Here is an 18,472-nt window from a genome sequence, read left to right on the forward strand (position 1 = left end):
GAAGGACTGATGCTGAAGTTGAAACTCCAATATTTTGGCCACATGATGCAAAGTACTGACTCACTGGGAAAATCTTTCTCTGATGCTGGGAAAGATTGAAGGCAGGAGGAGAAGGGGACAACAGAGGATGAGATGGTTGGACGCTCCAGGAGTTGGTGATGGACAGGGAAGCCTGGGGTGCTGCACTCCGTGGGGTCGCAAAGAGTCAGACTGGACTGAGGGACTGAACTGAATTGACCTGTTTGCATATGTATTTATGTATATTACATAGTTTCTTTTGGATAGGCACTGCTAGTAAATAAAGTTTTACATACAATACTTGGTATTCACTTTTTTTTTTTTCCTGGAAATGGGAATCATACTCTTTGGTTGGCTGAATCTGCCATTTTTTTCTTGCTTTCCATTTCACTAAAATTTTGCTTTTAATATCATACATATAAATTATTCTTCTGGCCCTTCAGCACCTTTCACTAACTTTGTACATCTTTTAATCAACTTGTACATGTCTTCATTTGTTTTGTTCTTTGGTGAAAATTCTGAAAGTTTGTATAGCAGAATGTTATTAGTAGTACCTGACATTCTGGTTCTACTCAGGTACTTGGTATGTTTAAGTGGTTTTTCAGAACCTGGGCCCTATTCAGACTTAGATGGTAGACTGTAGTCGCTTGCTTTGTGTTAAAGGTCAGTTTCCTGGGAAATAAACACTGCGATGGAGATAGAGATGCCAAAGCAGTGACCCAGGGGAGGCTGCAAGGCCGGCTGCAGGGCCAGAGCTTGCCTCCTCCTCCACCCCTAGCCCCCACCCCCCACCCCTACCCCACCGCCTCTGCTGATTCATAGCAGCTCCAGCTGGCAGCAGCCTTTTCTGGGGATGGCTGCTGCTGAAATTCCTCAGAGATAACCAATTGCTTCTCCTTGAGCCTGGTGTAAGATGGTGTTAGAGTCTTATTGGGACCACTCTTAGAATCGACCGCAATAAGAGGGTGAAGGAAACAGGATTAGGAAGAGGCAAAAGCTGAACTTGATGTTGTAAAAGAAGCCTCAGTTCAGCTTACCAGGATATCTGAACCTGAAATGGCCCTTTAGTAATATTCTGAATTGAGGCTGGATTTGAGCTACACTCAAGGGTTGGTGTACTCTTGAGCAAGGTTTCCCTCTTGTCTGTTGCCGATAGCGCCGAGTAACCCAGCCGTAAGCCATTAGAAGTCAACATTCCTGAAGTGGAGAAATAAGTGCCACCATTCTGGAGGGTGATTTGACAGGTGCATCACACCACTGTTCTTTCAGAAATCTTGTGTCAAATACGTACTTTTGACCAGTATCTTTGATCAGTAACCCCTCCTTCAACACACTAATATAGAAGAGAGCAGGTGTGGCTAAAATAATATGATGACTAATAGAAGATCATTTCATTTTTTCTTTTAGGCTTCAACAAAGGTCTCTGACACACACTCCCCCACCCCTAACACTTCATACAACCCCCCAGCCCCCACCCCCGACACACACACCCGTTGCCAGAGTTTATAGTCTAGTTGAATCCAGTGATGTCCACTCTGAAACAATTTCTCATGAGAAGATAGTCATCTTAATCTAGTACCTGTATTTATTCTTCCAAAAGAACATTTTTCTTTGGTTTTGACTGACATAAGTTTGCTTCCCCTCCTGCCTCCCCGCCCCCCACCCCCCCCCACCCCCGCTTTTATCACCTGGCAAACCAGTTTCTAAATTCATTATAGCGAAGAGACATATGAAATTAAGTTCAAATAGAGTATAACTAAAAACTTTGCTAAGATGGGCTCCGTGGCTTAGCTGGTTAAAGCGCCTGTCTAGTAAACAGGAGATCCTGGGTTCGAATCCCAGCGGGGCCTGCCAGAGTCTTACTCTGGTTCTGGTTTTTGTGAAAACTCAGAAAATATTTTTCTCTAAGTGAGTAGAAACTAACTTGAATTGACACTGGATGAATATCCTAATACTCAGAACTTAAGCTTTGCTTGGGAAAAATGGGGTACTTTGTAGAAGAGGACAGAGGTAAAAGGGTAAAGAATACCCCGAGAAGCATTCCCAAATCATAGATCAGAAGTAATTTAAGGACTCTCTGATTGTTTGTCTGAATCATGATATTAGCAGTGAATAGGTAATCTAGCCTAGCAGAGGTTTGCCCTTTTGTCTAACTATTGGAATCAAGTGAAGGAGATTCAACAGCTTTAAATACATGCCCTTTCAGATATCCTTTAGATTTGTCTGATTACTGGAGAGCTTTAATTATTTTTTTGCAACCTCAGATACACTTGGAGTAGGGTTGGCACTCAAGTTTTTTTTTGTTTGTTTGTTTAATAGACTATTAAATAGCTAATGGCTTTTCTAATTTCAAGGTAATATGTAGAAGTATTAGTACCAATCATCTTTAAGGAACAATGGATAGGGTAGGAAGACCTATGGTCAGAAGTGATTAGTTTAAATCCTCTGTCATTGAACCTTTTCTTGCTACTTACCACTTCTAGGAAGCCTTCAATTTTCCTTTGCATGTCTGCTCTTAGCCTCATCCTAAAGAAGGTAAGGGGGAAAAAAGAGAAAGGGCTAAAAAAAAAAAAAAAAAAACACCTAATGTAAATGTTGAATTGAGTACTGTAATAGCTGTTTCTACTTTTCAAGTGATTCTGGACTCTAGGTCATCACTGAAGTTTTTGAAAAGAGACAAATGGTTAGTGACAAAGAAGAGTGGTTAGTGACAAAGCATATAAAGCATCTAGCATGAGTTTAGAGACAAATGAAGTCACACTTTTTTCTAGACAGATTTTTACATAAAAGTTCTGATAAAGACATTAAATCCTAAAAACAAAGATGTTTCTGCTTATCTGCTGTTTCTTTTGACATTCTAAGATATATCTTAAAATAATTAGGCTCTACAAATGTCCACTTCCCCATACTTAGTAATGTGCACAAAATTCTACAGGCAATGATTGCACCTTAAGTACCTTCTTGCTTCTCATTGTCATGGCCTAACAGATTAATTACTCCTTTGTTGAGCATCTGGGAATGCAAATGTGTCAAAAGACTGACATTTTAAAGAATCTCTTAAAATGGAGTTGAATCTAATCAGTGAAATCCTGTACCTCTAGAAGTGTTCAGTACTTAATAGGTCTAAATGATAAAAGGTTGTTATTCTATAAAACAGTTTTAAACAAGTCATGGACATTCTCAACTGTGTCTTTGTTAAAGGGACTTCTCCTTAGTTGAACTACTCTTTCTTTCTTGACCTACCGTATTCTTCATTCAAACTTCCTTCTCCATTAAATGTTCTCTGGCTTGGGATGCTCAAATGGACAGCTCCTCTTTTGTGCTCTGAGGGTACAACTGACATTGTCTTAAGCCAGCTGTGTGGGTCTTTCTTCTTCATATCCAGGTATACACTTCCCATCTTGGACACTGGATAAAGTTTGGTGAACAAATTCAAATGGAATGTCCCTTGAAAAGGTGGAAAAGTAAGGCATGGTGATGAGAGAAAATGTTAGGGAAAGAGGAGTCTCTGGAGCTGACCCTTCCTTGGCTGCCTGCCTGGAGCTGATCTTTCAAAATATCTATGTCTGAAAGAGGTCTCTGCCTAATTTCAAATTCACATTTCCATTGCCACCAGGATTTCACATGAGTACCACTGGCACCATACACCATAAACTCAACTGATCATTATTTCCACTGGAAATCTATTATTAAACTTGACTCTTCCTGCTGCCTTACCCCACCAAATTACAACAGTCTTCCTGATTTACATTTAACATATGTGAGGTGTTTTTCTCTCTGTTCATCTACTTGGTTCTTATTTGGACCTTCTTCACTACAATCTCTAACAGCCTCTTCCTGTTCTCCCTGTCTTCAAGACTGGCCATCTGAAGTCATTCTCAACCCAGAAGACATATATCTCTGGCTTAAAATACAAAACATCATTTCCTCCCTAAGATTTCCCAGTCTTAAACCTTTCTTCTTTTTCTAATATATGCATTTAAACCTATATATTTTCTTCTAAGCACTACTTTAGTTGCGTGTTGTATTTTCATTCTTTCAATTCAAAGTATTTTCTAGTTTCCATTGTACTTATATTTTACTTAGAAGTATACTTCTTTGGAGAAGGCAATGGCACCCCGCTCCAGTACTCTTGCCTGGAAAATCCCATGGATGGCAGAGCCTGGTAGGCTGCAGTCCATGGGGTGGCTAAGAGTCGGACACGACTGAGTGACTTCACTTTCACTTTTCCCTTTCACACATTGGAGAAGGAAATGGCAACCCACTCCAGTGTTCTTGCCTAGAGAATCCCAGGGGCGGGGGAGCCTGGTGGGCTTCCGTCTATGGGATCACACAGAGTCGGACACGACTGAAGTGACTTAGCAGCAGCAGTAGCAGCATACTGCTCAAGTTTCCCAGTATTAGAATTTTTTTAGTTATCATTTTGTTATTGACCTCAAGTTTAATTCTGTTATTGTCAGAAAACATTTTTTTAAATTGTTTGAATCCTTTTAAATTTATTAAGACTTGTTTTGGGGCCCTTTTTGTTTTGGTGTAGGTTTAATGTGCACTTGAAAATAATGAGAATTCTGCAGTAGTTGGATGTTCTGTGTGATAAATGTCAACTAGATCAAGTTGAATAGGTACTACTATGGCTCGTGTCCTCAATTCCTACTTATTTCCCCTTTTCTGTAAGTTTCTCATCAGCTACTAAAAGTGATCTTTAAAATCACCAACCATAGCTCTGCTTATTGTGGTTCTTGTTTTAGTTTTCTCAGTTTGGCTTCATATAAGAATTGACGTGTCTTCTTGCTGAGTCGATCACTTTATCATTATGAAATGTTCTTTATCTCTGGTCTTACTTTTTACTTTGATGTCTCCTCTATTTGTCAACCAAGTTTCTAATGGTTGATGTTTGCATAGTTCCCCGACACTTTATTTTCAACCTGTTGTCTTATTTTTCAAGTATATTTCTTGTAAGCAGGACACAAAAGGCTCTTGTTTTCTTTATTTTACTATTTAGCCAGCCCATTTATGCCTTTTAATTATTTATTCCATTTACATTAAAAGCAATTATATATATCTGGGTTTAAGTTGACATCATTATTTGTTTTCCACTTATCCTACTTGTTCTTGGTTCCTCCTTTTCTACCTTCCTTTGAATTAATATTTCTTATTCCATTTAATCTTTATTTAACCTAAGATGTAGTATCATTTCCCTCCAGCTGCTTTTAAGATGTTTTAAATCTTTGTTTTACAAGAATATCAACATAATTTGGCTAGTTATAGTTTTCTTTATGTTTATGCAGATTGTTATTTGCTGAGCTTATTCAATGAATGAGTTGTCACATGTTTTCCCCCACTGAGCTATAAGTACCCTTAAGTTTAGAGCATTTTAATGTATGTAAATCACACTTAAAAAAAAAACAAAAACCTTAAGTGTAAATATAGATGACATCTACACTCCAAGAATTAAAGATTAGTCTCCACTCCCTCTCTCATCAGATTCAAATTGAAATATACCTTCCCCAGTTTGGGAGGCACATCCATCTTGCCTTTGATCTGGCCCATATATAACCATTTAGTCTTATTTCTTTCCATGTCTTGCTTCAAATGCTTGGATTCCCACCCCCTCCACCCCGAAGATTATTCCTATTTCGTTCACTTCCCAACAACAAAAAAATTCCCTTATTAACCTCTAACCATCATACTTCTTTTCATCTATTAAGTCTTAGATTTGGTGTCATTTTCTCTTGGAAGCCTTCAAGGGCATTCCAATTTTTTGGCCGTTCAAGCAGGTTTTTCTGAACATTATGGTAGATATGTTTGGTAAACACATTTCTACTTGTATTTGTTATTGATTTTAAAAAGAAAAAAAAAAAAAAACGAAGAAAGAAAAATGGAAACATTTCAAAGACCTAGAACAAGAAAGAATATTTACCTCTACCTATTCGCCCCTCAGGGAGAAGGCAATGGCACCCCACTCCAGTACTGTTGCCCGGATAATCCCATGGATGGAGGAGCCTGGTGGGCTGCAGTCCATGGGGTCTCTAAGAGTCAGACACGACTGAGTGACTTCACTTTCACTTTCCACTTTCATGCATTGGAGAAGGAAATGGCAACCCACTCCAGTGTTCTTGCCTGGAGAATCCCATGGACAGGGAAGCCTGGTAGGCTGCAGTCCATGGGGTCGCAGAGTCGGACACGACTGAAGCGACTTGGCAGCAGCAGCAGCATTCGCCCGTCATGTCTGGTTTCCGTAGTGTAGTGGTTATCACGTTCGCCTAACACGCGAAAGGTCCCCGGTTCGAAACCGGGCGGAAACAGGCTTCAGCTGGGGATCGTTTTCCATTTCCACAGAAGACCTCTGTACGTTGTTTTTGCGGTACCAGACTTCAAAAACATACCACATTTGCCCTTCTCTTGAGGCCGAGGGGTTTAAAACGAAAAGCTGTCTGGACGCCCTCTGCTCTGAAGCCCGGGTTTCCCCTTTCCCACCCGCTCTTTCCCCTCCTGCACTCGGCGTTCTCCTGCTGGAAGGACCGAGGGGCCAGCCTGGGTCAACCGGAGGAGACCCCTGATGCACCAGGCCTGCGCCGTGTGTCTGTCTTGGACGAACAGGTTTTCTGCAAAGTGACTTTCTCCTGACCTTCAGAGAGACAAAAGTGCTTCACCTCGAAACCAGACAGCGATCTCACAACTGTTCAGTTATTATTACTCCTATTAGTACCATCCAGTAGTTCCAAAGCTCATCAGGCATAGATTGGGAAAAAAGAGTTGTGGGGAGCAATTGGGGTTGGGGAATGGATAAGAGGAGATTCCTGTCCTCAAAAACTCCCCGGGTATCTGTGCTGGAGCAAGAAGGCTCTTACCTGCATTTTGGGGAGCGCCCTTCCCCTCTGTTCCCACCACCCCAGAAAGATCCTCTGGGACTGTTTCTCCGTGAGGCTAGATTTTAGGCTATTCAACCGCAGTGGAACAAGCCAGACCCGCCCCCACCTCCCCCCCGCTCACCCCCCAGCTCTCACCCCCAGTCCGCCCAGGCCCAGGGCGGACTCCGGGCCTTGGCTGTTGCGGAGAGCCTCCTCTTCAGCGGAATCAAACTCTGCGTTCTCCTAAAACTCAGCATCTGGCATCCAGCTCCGCCCTAAGTGGGAGGCCAGCAGGCGGAAACGGCCTCGGATGAAAGGAAGGATCTTGAGCATTCCTGAAATCAGTTACGTGCCAGCAGTTTGGGGATTTCCCGGAAATAAGAAAGGGTTGAAAAGTTTGGCGGCTTGTTTGTGTGTATTTCATGATGTATTTTGCTAAAAGTCACTTTAGAGGGATGGTTTTTCTTTTGGAATGGGCCTAACACAAGAAATAGCATGCTTTCACTTGATCCACCTTCAGGGAAATGACACTGTCTCCAGGTGTTCAGCTCAGTTAACGACCGCGCCTGCATTCAGTGACCACATGGGGGCGACAGAGACTGGGCTCTCCGGATGGGAAGCTAGGGCCCAGAATTTGCCCCCAATAGTCCAACCAGTAGACTAAGAGGATTCTTTCTGATGTGAATTCATTCAGGTTTATTGGTGGAATTTAACTGACTTTTTTCCTTAGAGGTTAAGTCACACCAGATCGCATATTCTGGATACTTTGACTAGATAAAGGCAAAAGGAAACAGAAACGAGATGAAGCTTTCTTGGAGCAGGGCTGTGGCAGTTGGAGGGGTGAAAAGTTTTTCACATCTAAACACATTTTGAAGGTAGAACAAGACAATTTCCTCACATCCACGGAATGAAAGAAAATTTGAAGTAAAGAATATTGCCAAGATTTTTTTTTCCTGCCTAAATACCTGAAAAGTTGAAATTGTCACTAAGTGAAATATGCAAGCTTGGGGTTGGAGAAGGTCTTCTTGGGGACACTCAGAAACCGGTGGTCCTCTCTTCTTTCAACCTTGCAGGGAAACGATAAATACTGGTTTTTAGTCGAATGAGTAAAACTGGCCTTACTGAGCTGTGATGGCCGAGTGGTTAAGGCGTTGGACTCGAAATCCAATGGGGTTTCCCCGCGCAGGTTCAAGTCCTGCTCACAGCGTTCTCGTTTTCGGTGTATCCTTGACTCTTGAAACTTCCAAATAATTTGCTGCCGTCCCACGCAGCATGCATTACAGAAAAATCCCTTGAAAGGCAGTTCTGAAAATTTTAAAGAGAGTGGGCGCCAGCCAGCTTAGAGTTTCAGAGTCCCCTTTCATAGTCTGAGCCTCTGTGAGCATCCAGAGCCCAGCCTACCCACTGTCTACAAGAGGCTTGGATCACGCTCAAACATACTGGCTTCGTTGAGATGGTTTGTTAAGTCTGTAAGAGTGATGACAGTAGCAAAGTGAACAGAGGAGACGTTGGGAAATAGGTTCTCTTTGTGATTTGTGATTATAGAGAGCTGCAGCTACTTTAAATCATTCCCAGGCAACCATCTTCAGTGTTTGTCCTGATATCAGCGGCTGCAGGTGAGAGCCATAAAAATGGAAGATAACCACGGCATTTGCCACGCTCTCTTTAAGAGAAAGCCTTTTATACAAAGGAGGAAATTGAGGCACAGAGAGAATATATTTTAAATTCTCACTTTGTTTTGAATTTCAAAACCATACAAAGTCTTGTCTCCTTCTCAACGTACTAAACCACTCTTTAAAAGCACTGTTGCATTTTCAGCTGTTTTGCCTACTTTCAACAGCTAAGTACATTTTTAAGCCAATTTTATTCTGTTTTTTGAGTTTGTTAAATGAGATTCTTAACATGTATACTTCTATTGAATCCTTGTCTCCTTATAGGATTTTGAGGGCAGATGAACATTCTGTAGGAAAGAACGGTGTGTGTGGGTGTTGTGGGGCGGGGGGCGGGCGTGCGGAATGAAGACCTCAAAACTAGCACTAATATACGCTGGGTAAGACAGGATTTGAAGTGGAATAAGAAATAGATAACTGAGTCCACAGAGATTTCACACTAAGCAGCAAACAAGTAAACAAGTTGTCAATGCATAGTCAGCAAGTAAGTGAAGACTCCTCATTGTTTTCAAAGAAAGCATTTTCTGTAAATACATGTTATGGAACCAAATCAGAAAAGAAAGTATGCTTTCCCGAAGTCAATTTAGTCTCTGGTTTTAACCCCTTACTAGATTTAAAAAAATTAATCATGTCTTTGGTTGGCATGAACTGCGGATAATGATGAAAACATGAACGTGAGGAGCGCTTAACCAGCGAGGGCCAGTGGCGCAATGGATAACGCGTCTGACTACGGATCAGAAGATTCTAGGTTCGACTCCTGGCTGGCTCGTTAGGCTGATTTTTTTCCCTTCTAGGTACTCTTTTCTAAAGGATACTGAAACAAGTTTTTAAAGTCCTTCGAATATATTTTCGTGGAACTGATCCTTCATTTTCCGTCCGTTGAGTCTGAAAGAGACTTCAAGAATCATCAAAGGACCCATCCAGAAAGCTTTTCTTCCTACTTTTCATCGCTTCTTGAACTTGAGAAAAGTGACTGACTGAAAAAGACCATCGGAAGGGAGGTTTTTACATCAACGAAACTTTAAAGAAAAACGAAAAGAAAAAAATGTCCCTACCAGTATCTTCTGCATCAGTATTTTTTTTTCCAACTGGGAAGAGTCCTGACTCTGAAGACCATCCTGCAAAGCTCTTTCCTCGCATGCTGCTGCTGCTGCTAAGTCGCTTCAGTCGTGTCCGACTCTGTGCGACCCCATAGACGGCAGCCCACGAGGCTCCCCCGTCCCTGGGATTCTCCAGGCAAGAACACTGGAGTGGGTTGCCATTTCCTTCTCCAATGCATGAAAATGAAAAGTGAAAGTGAAGTCGCTCAGTCGTGTCCGACCCTCAGCAACCCCATGGACTGCAGCCTACCAGGCTCCTCCGTCCATGGGATTTTCTAGGCAAGAGTACTGGAGTGGGGTGCCATTCCTCGCATAGCTACTGGCAAAAAGAGACATCTCCTATGGAAATGCTGAGTCAAGAAGTGTGGTAGAGACGCGATGAGGAAGGTTTTTTACCTCAGGATGGGAATGGTCGTTGTGAGCCCGGATAGCTCAGTCGGTAGAGCATCAGACTTTTAATCTGAGGGTCCAGGGTTCAAGTCCCTGTTCGGGCGTCTGCGTTTTGCTTCCCAGGTGTCACTAGTGGTACAGAACCTAACTACCAACACAGGAGACATCGGAGACGAGGGTTCCACCCCTGGGCCGGGAAGACTCCCTGGAAGAAGGCCTCCAGTATTCTTGCCTGGACAATCCCAAGGACAGAGGAGCCAGCGGGCCAGAGTCCATAGGGTCGCAGAGTCTGACACTACCGAAGCGGCTTAGCACACACACCCTTGAGGTCCAGTGGGTTCTTTTCATCCCTGGTATCTACCCCACCAGCCGGAAACGTCAATCTTACGGACATACGCAGGAGCTGGGAAACTGGACCTCAAGTGGACAGAAAAACCAAGAGGAATCTCCCCACTATTTTTTAAAAGAAGATGAGTGTGTAAGGAAGGCGTGGAAAGGCAGCGTTGGAGCGGCATCTCCAAAGAGAACAGACTTGCCTCTTTCTCTGCGTTGAGGCAGAACAGAGAGGCTGGGGGAGATCACTGCCAAGTGAGGGGGAATTCCTCAAACTATACCAAAAGAGGATCTTCATAGGTGGCTAGATTTCTGAATGTGTAACTTGTATCCTCGCTCTGCACCGTAGGTAAAGTTCACCGCCACGAGGGAAAAGTTTAAGCTTGTGGACCTCGGATTATAATAACCGTGGGTTGTAAAGGTCCACCCAGCGGGTATCCTAAGTCCAAAATCAAGCCAGGAATGGCCCGTACGGGGATCGAACCCGCGACCTTGGCGTTATTAGCACCACGCTCTAACCAACTGAACTAACCGGCCACCGCAGGAGTGTCTCTCTTTTAGGAAAGTAAATTGGTTTACATTTTTCTTTTAGTCTAAAAAATTATAAAAAATAATGTTTTTATCCCTCTTCCTCAGACCACATTCATAGATTTTAATGAGGAATCTATACTATTTCAATTCTTCGTATTTGGACTAGAAAATCCACGGATAAATTTTCGTGCAGAAATTGAGCATAGCTTATTTGTAGAAAAAGCACTGTAATAGGATCTTCAATAGTGGGTGAAGGGAGCCTTCCGTTTTTAAAAGCATGTCCCTACTATATCACAAATTGCAAATAATTTGTAACTTAGAGACCTAATGTTTTCAAGTTGGTATTAAAATTTTCACCCAGTGATACAGTGCATTCTCTGTATCACTCATCTTCCATTTTGCGAATGGAAGGATCCAAGCACGAGGTTGGAGAAGATAGAGTGAGATGAGCTCGTTGGCCCTCTGGGAGGCTATAGTTTTTATCACCTAAAGTTGAAGGAATCTCCTGCAGCCTCGGGAAATGTCCCTTTACATTTCCTGGGGTTGCATTGTTTTGTTTTGTTTTGGTTTTTTCCCTACTTTTTGAACTCTCCTGCTGACCTACCCCTAGTTAAATTTTCACAGAATATATTCATTTAAAGCTAAATGAATCAACAAGTAATGATTTTTGTCGAATTTTAAGCCGACGCTGATGCAAGGGGGAAGTGTGAGTTGCTGCTGCTGCTGCTGCTGCTAAGTCGCTTCAGTCGTGTCCGACTCTGTGCGACCCCATAGACAGCAGCCCACCCGGCTCCCCCGCCCCTGGGATTCTCCAGGCAAGAACACTGGAGTGGGTTGCCATTTCCTTCTCCAATGCATGAAAGTGAAAAGTGAAAGTGAAGTCGCTCAGTCGTGTCCAACTCTTAGCGACTCCATGGACTGCAGCCTATCAGACGCCTTCATCCATTGGATTTTCCGGGCAAGAGTACTGGAGTGGGGTTCCATTGCCTTCTCCATGTGAGTTGCTAGTGGTTGCTTAAGTATTCAATAGTGAAAGGCTCAAGTCCCGCCAGTCTTCTAGGTTTTACTTCTCTAGTCTTCAAGAGCTCTTGTCCTAGTAAGGCTTACAGGTGCTCAAAAGTCACAGAAACGAAATCTGTTAACTCTTAGTCCCACGTCCTCTGTACTTTTCCAAATCAACTACCTTCTGGCTTTTGAGGATTCTTCTACATTCCAAAATGTGTATATAGACCCCTGATGTTCACTCAGAAAGCCATCGCTAAAGAATGAGCGTGTTTTAGCAATTTGAACTCCGAAAGAATTACTGTAAATAAGGGACAATTGAAATTGCTCGTGCCCTGCTTCTTATAGATGCCTTTAATAACATCTAAATAAATACATAAATATAAAGCACTAAGTGCTTTGCTTTGGGTTTTTTTCCCCTCTTTACCTTAAGGAATTACTGGTAGTTGTGGAAGAATTACTGTATATAGGCACAGAATTACGTTTTGCCATAGAAATTGAGGGTAAATGTATGCAATTCCTCAGTATATAAAAGGCACTATAGACTTATTATATTGTATATTTGAAGGCGATGGACATTTAGTTTGGCATCAGTACCTTGTAGTTCACGTTACAAAAGGGTAAGAAAACAGTTGCCGAAACCCGGGATTGAACCAGGGACCTTTAGATCTTCAGTCTAACGCTCTCCCAACTGAGCTATTTCGGCCACCCGCTGGTCATTATCTTCTCAACTACTCTCTTTAAATAGTCTTTTCTTAACTACTTACTCCATTTCAGAAAAATGTAAGAAAACTTTTTGTCTTGTTTTCTGAAAACATAACACACTTCCCCTTTCAAAAATAATTGTACCAACAACAAAAAATAAGACAATGGGGAAACACCCTCAAATTTCGTGAGTATGATAGGAGGAACAAAAGAACAGAGTGGTAAAAGAAAATTTATGTATATTTCTTAAGGATATGAATTGGAGAGCTAAAGGGGCGTGGTGATTTATAGCTTCCTGTTGGAGTGGTAAGCTTCCTAGAACTCAAGACAACACCGTTTGAGATCATTTCTAGCTTGACGCTTAAATACCTTCTATTCTTTCAGTCATTTTTATTCTTTTATTCTATTAAAGTATAAGTTATATACAGTAAAGCACCCAGATTTTAAGTGCACAGCATGATGATCTCTACAAGTTTGCACCCCTTAGTCACCATGCATGCTCCCTCATGTTCCCTCTCATTTGTTTAAAACTTTATACATATTGAATCAAGTAGACTCTGCATTCTTATAAGTCTGGCTTCTTTCACTCAGTATTGTCTTTGAGATTCATCTGTTTTTTCTTAAAGCAGTTAAAAGCAGCTTGTTCCTATTTATAAACATCCATTTTATGGTTGTACCACAATTTACTTATCCACTCAAATGTTGATAGGCATTTGGCTTTCAATTTGTGGTTATTATAAAAAGCACTGAACTTTCTTTTTTTTTTTTAATTGAACAATATTTATTAAAATACAAAAATACACTTTTCTCACATTACAATCAATGTTCTTTTGTTGACATTTCCCCACCCCCCACCCTACCCCCCTTTCAAATCTGAACCTTTATTTCCTTTTAAAGCTAAAATAATATGTAAAGTTACATCATTAAATGGACCAGCATAACAGAGATCTCTGCCTTCCCCACCCACGCCCACCCTTTCTCTTCCCCTCCTCCTGAGGCAGCCCTGGGAGAGGGAAGCTTTTTGCCCCATTGTGCTACATTCAACAGGACTCCACGGCTAACTCACTGTGCCTGCGTGTACATCACTTTGTTCGAACTGTGGATTTCAGATCTTTTTTCCTGAAGCATCCTTGGTGAGGAAAGGCTTCATCACTTTAAATGAGCCTGTGCCCTCTCTGTCTCCCCCTTTTCTTCTCTCCCCATCTTCTGCCCCTCTACCCATCATCACAACCCACTGACATCAGCCGTAATAATCCCTAATGAATCAGCATTTAGAGTAGTCACCAAATCACAAGCATGAGAAAAGCTTCCACTTCTCCAAGCTTCCCACTCCCGGCCTCTCCTCCCTTTCTCCACCTTAAAACAAACAAACCCTTTTTAAAAGAAAATCATCAAATGCCATCATTGTCGACAATCATTTGTTAGACACTGGGAACAACAGGTGGACACAGCACTATGCTGATGTATGCCCTCCCATGAATACCTTTTCTCTGTTGTTCTCCGCTCCCATCCCCCTCTGGGACCCCCAGGCCCCATGAACTTTCTTGTGCATAGTTTCAGATGAACATAATCATTGATTTATTAGATAGATACATCATGAGAAACGCTGGAAGAAACACAAACTGGAATCAAGATTGCCGGGAGAAATATCAATAACCTCAGATATGCAGATGACACCACCCTTATGGCAGAAAGTGAAGAGGAACTAAAAAGCCTCTTGATGAAAGTGAAAGTGGAGAGTGAAAAAGTTGGCTTTAAGCTCAACATTCAGATAACGAAGATCATGGCATCTGGTCCCATCACTTCATGGGAAATAGATGGGAAAACAGTGGAAACAGTGGCAGACTTTATTTTTCTGGGCTCCCAAATCACTACAGATGGTGACTGCAGCCATGAAATTAAAAGACGCTTACTCCTTGGAAGGAAAGTTATGACTAACCTAGATAGCATATTCAAAAGCAGAGACATTACTTTGCCAACAAAGGTCTGTCTAGTCAAGGCTATGGTTTCCAGTGGTCATGTATGGATGTGAGAGTTGGACTGTGAAGAAGGCTGAGCGCCGAAGAATTGATGCTTGTGAACTGTGGTGTTGGAGAAGACTCTTGAGAGTCCCTTGGACTGCAAGGAGATCCAACCAGTCCATTCTGAAGGAGATCAGCCCTGGGATTTCTTTGGAAGGAATGATGCTAAAGCTGAAACTCCAGTACTTTAGCCACCTCATGCAAACAGTTGACTCATTGGAAAAGACTCTGATGCTGGGAGGGATTGGGGGCAAGAGGAGAAGGGGACGACAGAGGATTAGATGGCTGGATGGCATCACTGACTCGATGGACGTGAGTCTGAGTGAACTCCGGGAGTTGGTGATGGACAGGGAGGCCTGGCGTGCTGCGATTCATGGGGTCGCAAAGAGTCGGACACAACTGAGAGACTGAACTGAATAGATGTAAAGGTGGAATTGCGGGTCTACAGAATATATGTGTTTTTAACTTTATTACGTGCTGTGAAAATGTTTTCCAAATGTAACAGTTCACACTACTGAAAGCAACCTATGAGGCTTCCGGTTGCTTCACAGTCTAGCCAATACTGGGTATTATCATTTTAATTTCAGCTACTCGGGCCAGAATGTAGTGATAGTTCTTTGTGAGTTTGACTTGTATTTTTGATGATTATGATATTTTACCTCTTCCCATATGTTCTTCCCTATTTAAGAAATTGGGTTGATTGCCAGTTTTTTAAAAAATGATTTGTAGTTCATTTCTTGTTCAGTCATTCAGTTGTGTCCAACTCTGCAACCGAATGGAATGTAGCACACCAGGCTTCCCTGTCCTTCACCATCTCTCGGAGCTTGCTCAAACTCATATCCATTGAGTTGGTGATGCCATCCAAACATCTTGCCCTCTGTCGTTACCTCCTCCTGCTGCCTTCAATCTTTCCCAGCATCAGGGTCTTTTCCAATGTGTTGGCTTTTATGTATTGTGAATACAAGTCCTTTGTCAGATATGTGTTGCAAATATGTTCTCCCAATTTGTGGTACATCTTTAGTTCTCCTAATTTTGTATTTTGAACTTTTTAATTTTAATGAAGTCCAACTTATCAGCCTTTACAGTTAGTGCTATTTTGCATCCTAGTTCAGAAATATTTGCCTACACTAAAGACATGAAGCTGTTCTCCTATGTTTCTGTCTAGAAGTTTAAGTATTTTATTTTTAACATTTAAGTTTATATTCCATTTTGAATTTATGTATAGTGTGAGATAAGTATTAAATTCATTTTCTTTAATGTATTATTTCAATTAACCCAGTATTATTTATTGAAAAGTCAATTTTTCCCCTACTGAATTGCACTGTCTCCCTGTCATCAAACAGGGAACTGTATATGTGTCTGTTTTTCCCTAGACTTTCTATTCTGCCCTATAGGCCTACGTTTGTCTTTACACTAAAATAACACTATCTTAATTTCTTTAACTTAAAATTAAGTAATAATATCTTCCAGCATTATTTACAATAGCCAGGACATGGAAACAACCTAGATAACCATCAACAAATGAACAGATAAAGAAGTAGTGGTACATATATACAATGGAGTATTACTCAGCCATGAAAAGGAATGAATTTGAGCCAGTTCTAGTGAGGTGGATGAACCTAGAGCCTGTTATACAGAGTGAAGGAAGTCAAAGAGAAAAACAAATTCATATATTAAAGAATATATATGGAATCTAGAAAAAGGGTACTGATGAACATACTTTTAGGGCAGCAATAGAGACACAGACATAGAGAACTTCTGGACATAGTGGGGGAAGAAGAGGGTGGGACGAATTGAGAGAGTAGCATTAAAACATGTACATTACCACATGTAAAATAGATAGCCTGTGGGAATTTGCTGTACAATGCAAGGAGCTCAACCTGGTGCTCTGTGATAGCCTAGAGGGGCAGTATGGGGCAGGAGGTGGGAAGGAGATTCAAGATGGAGGGGACATATCTATACCTATGGCTGGTTCATGTTGTTGTATGGCAGAACTGATACAACATTGTAAAACAAATATCCTCTGATTAACTAAATAAATTATTTTAAAAATTAAGTAATATTATCTGATAATACAGGGCCTTAGTTTTGTTTTTCTCACTTTGGATAGCCATAGCTATTCTGGATTTTTAAAAATTTTTAAATTTATTATTTAAAAATCATTATTTCAATGTAAGTGACTGTGGCTCAGATCATGAACTCCTTCATCAAATATGTATTTTGTAAATATTTTCTCCAGTCTGTCATTCTCTTTCCATGGGCTTTCATAGAGAGAAGATTTTAATTTTAATGGACTCCAATTCTTCAATATTTTTTCTTTCACAGATTATATTCTTGGTATAGTATCTAAAAAATCATTTCCAGGGACTTCCCTGGTAGTTCAGTGGCTCAGACTCCCGTCTCCCAATGCACAGAGCCGGGGTTCAGTCCCTGGTAGAGGAATTGGATCCCACATGCCACAAATAAGACACTCAAATAAATAATTAAATATTTTTTAAAAAGTCATCACCAGGAGTTCCCTGATGGTCTAGTGATCAGGATTCAGTGCTTTCACTACCCTGGCTCAGGTTCAACCCCTGAGCATTGAATTGAGATCCTATAAGCTGTGTAGTGTGGTAAATAGTTATCACCAAACCTGAGATCAGCTAGGTTTTCTCCTATGTTATCCAGAAAAGTTTTACATTTTACATTTAGGTCTGGCTTGTCACCTACTTTTGAAATGGCAACCCACTCCAGTTTTCTTGCCCAGAAAATTCCATGAACAGAGAAGTCTGGTAGGCTATAGTCCATGGGGTTGCAAAGAGTTAGACACTAATGAGAGATTAAGTGTGCATGCACATCATCTACTTGAATTAATATTTGTGACATAGGATCTATGTCTAGATTCATTTTTATTTTGCATGTAGTTGTTTCTGAATTGTTTGTTGAAAATACAATTCTTTATTAAGTTGTCTTTGCTCCTTTGTCAAAGATCAGTTGACTGGATTGGTTTAGGTCTATATCAAGGCTCTTTATTCTGTTCCATTAATCTATTTATTTATTCTTTCACCAACACCATACTGTCTTGATCACTGTAGTTTTATAACAAATCTTGAAGCTAAATAATGTCAGACCTCCAACCTTGTTCTTCAGTGGTGGTGGTGGAGGTTTAGCTGCTAAGTCATGCCCAACTTTTGTGACCCCATGGACTGTAGCCCACCAGGCTCCTCTGTCCATGGAATTTTCCAGGAAAAAATACTGGAGTAGGTGGCCATTTCCTTCTCCAGATTGTTAACTTCAGTATCCTGTTGGTTATTTTGGATCTTTCAATACACTTAAAAATCAGTTTATCAAGATACATAATATAACTTGCTGGGATTTTTACTATATCCTCCAAAGAATGGGCTTATTTAATCTAATTAATCAAATTTGTGGGCTTACCTGACTATAGAGCCTGCAGACCAAAACTACTGAGACAGTGCTGCAACTTCTGAAACTCATGTGCCTAGAGCCAGATCAAGAGAAACAACAAGAGAAGCCACCAAAAAAAGGAAGCCCACACACAGAAATGAAGAGGAACCCCAGCTCACCACAAGTAGAGAAGCCTCCAGGTAGGAACAAAGACTGAGGGCAACCAAAAATAAATAAATGAATAAATTGTTTTCTAAAAAAAGTGGAAGAGAGAGACATAAGAAGATGAGAATCAGAGAAGATGTGACAAGGGAAGCAGAGATTAGAGTAATGCAATTGCTGGCTTTGAAGATGAATGGGGTCCAGAGTTAAGGGATGTGGGCCACCTCTAGAAGCCAGAGAAAGCAAGAGAAAGAATTGTCTAAGAGAATTTCCAGAAGGAACACAGAGTTGCCAACAGC

General features: G+C 41.3%; 7 non-coding genes across 7 annotated transcripts; 5 read left to right on the forward strand and 2 right to left on the reverse strand.

Moving 5' to 3' along the window:
- The first annotated feature begins 1,794 nt into the window (after positions 1-1,794).
- Positions 1,795-1,868, forward strand: TRNAT-AGU (transfer RNA threonine (anticodon AGU)). The gene has a single exon. It is a non-coding gene; the product is annotated as a tRNA-Thr (tRNA).
- Positions 1,869-6,250: 4,382 nt separating this feature from the next.
- TRNAV-AAC (transfer RNA valine (anticodon AAC)) lies at positions 6,251-6,323 on the forward strand. Its single transcript has one exon. It is a non-coding gene; the product is annotated as a tRNA-Val (tRNA).
- A 1,671-nt stretch (positions 6,324-7,994) lies between these two features.
- TRNAS-CGA (transfer RNA serine (anticodon CGA)) lies at positions 7,995-8,076 on the forward strand. Its single transcript has one exon. It is a non-coding gene; the product is annotated as a tRNA-Ser (tRNA).
- Positions 8,077-9,235: 1,159 nt separating this feature from the next.
- On the forward strand, positions 9,236-9,308 carry TRNAR-ACG (transfer RNA arginine (anticodon ACG)). The gene has a single exon. It is a non-coding gene; the product is annotated as a tRNA-Arg (tRNA).
- A 752-nt stretch (positions 9,309-10,060) lies between these two features.
- On the forward strand, positions 10,061-10,133 carry TRNAK-UUU (transfer RNA lysine (anticodon UUU)). Its single transcript has one exon. It is a non-coding gene; the product is annotated as a tRNA-Lys (tRNA).
- Positions 10,134-10,825: 692 nt separating this feature from the next.
- Positions 10,826-10,899, reverse strand: TRNAI-AAU (transfer RNA isoleucine (anticodon AAU)). Its single transcript has one exon. It is a non-coding gene; the product is annotated as a tRNA-Ile (tRNA).
- Positions 10,900-12,528: 1,629 nt separating this feature from the next.
- On the reverse strand, positions 12,529-12,601 carry TRNAF-GAA (transfer RNA phenylalanine (anticodon GAA)). The gene has a single exon. It is a non-coding gene; the product is annotated as a tRNA-Phe (tRNA).
- Between the last annotated feature and the right edge of the window lie 5,871 nt (positions 12,602-18,472).

This window comes from Bos indicus, chromosome 23, assembly GCF_029378745.1.
Source record: "Bos indicus isolate NIAB-ARS_2022 breed Sahiwal x Tharparkar chromosome 23, NIAB-ARS_B.indTharparkar_mat_pri_1.0, whole genome shotgun sequence".
NCBI lineage: Eukaryota > Metazoa > Chordata > Mammalia > Artiodactyla > Bovidae > Bos > Bos indicus.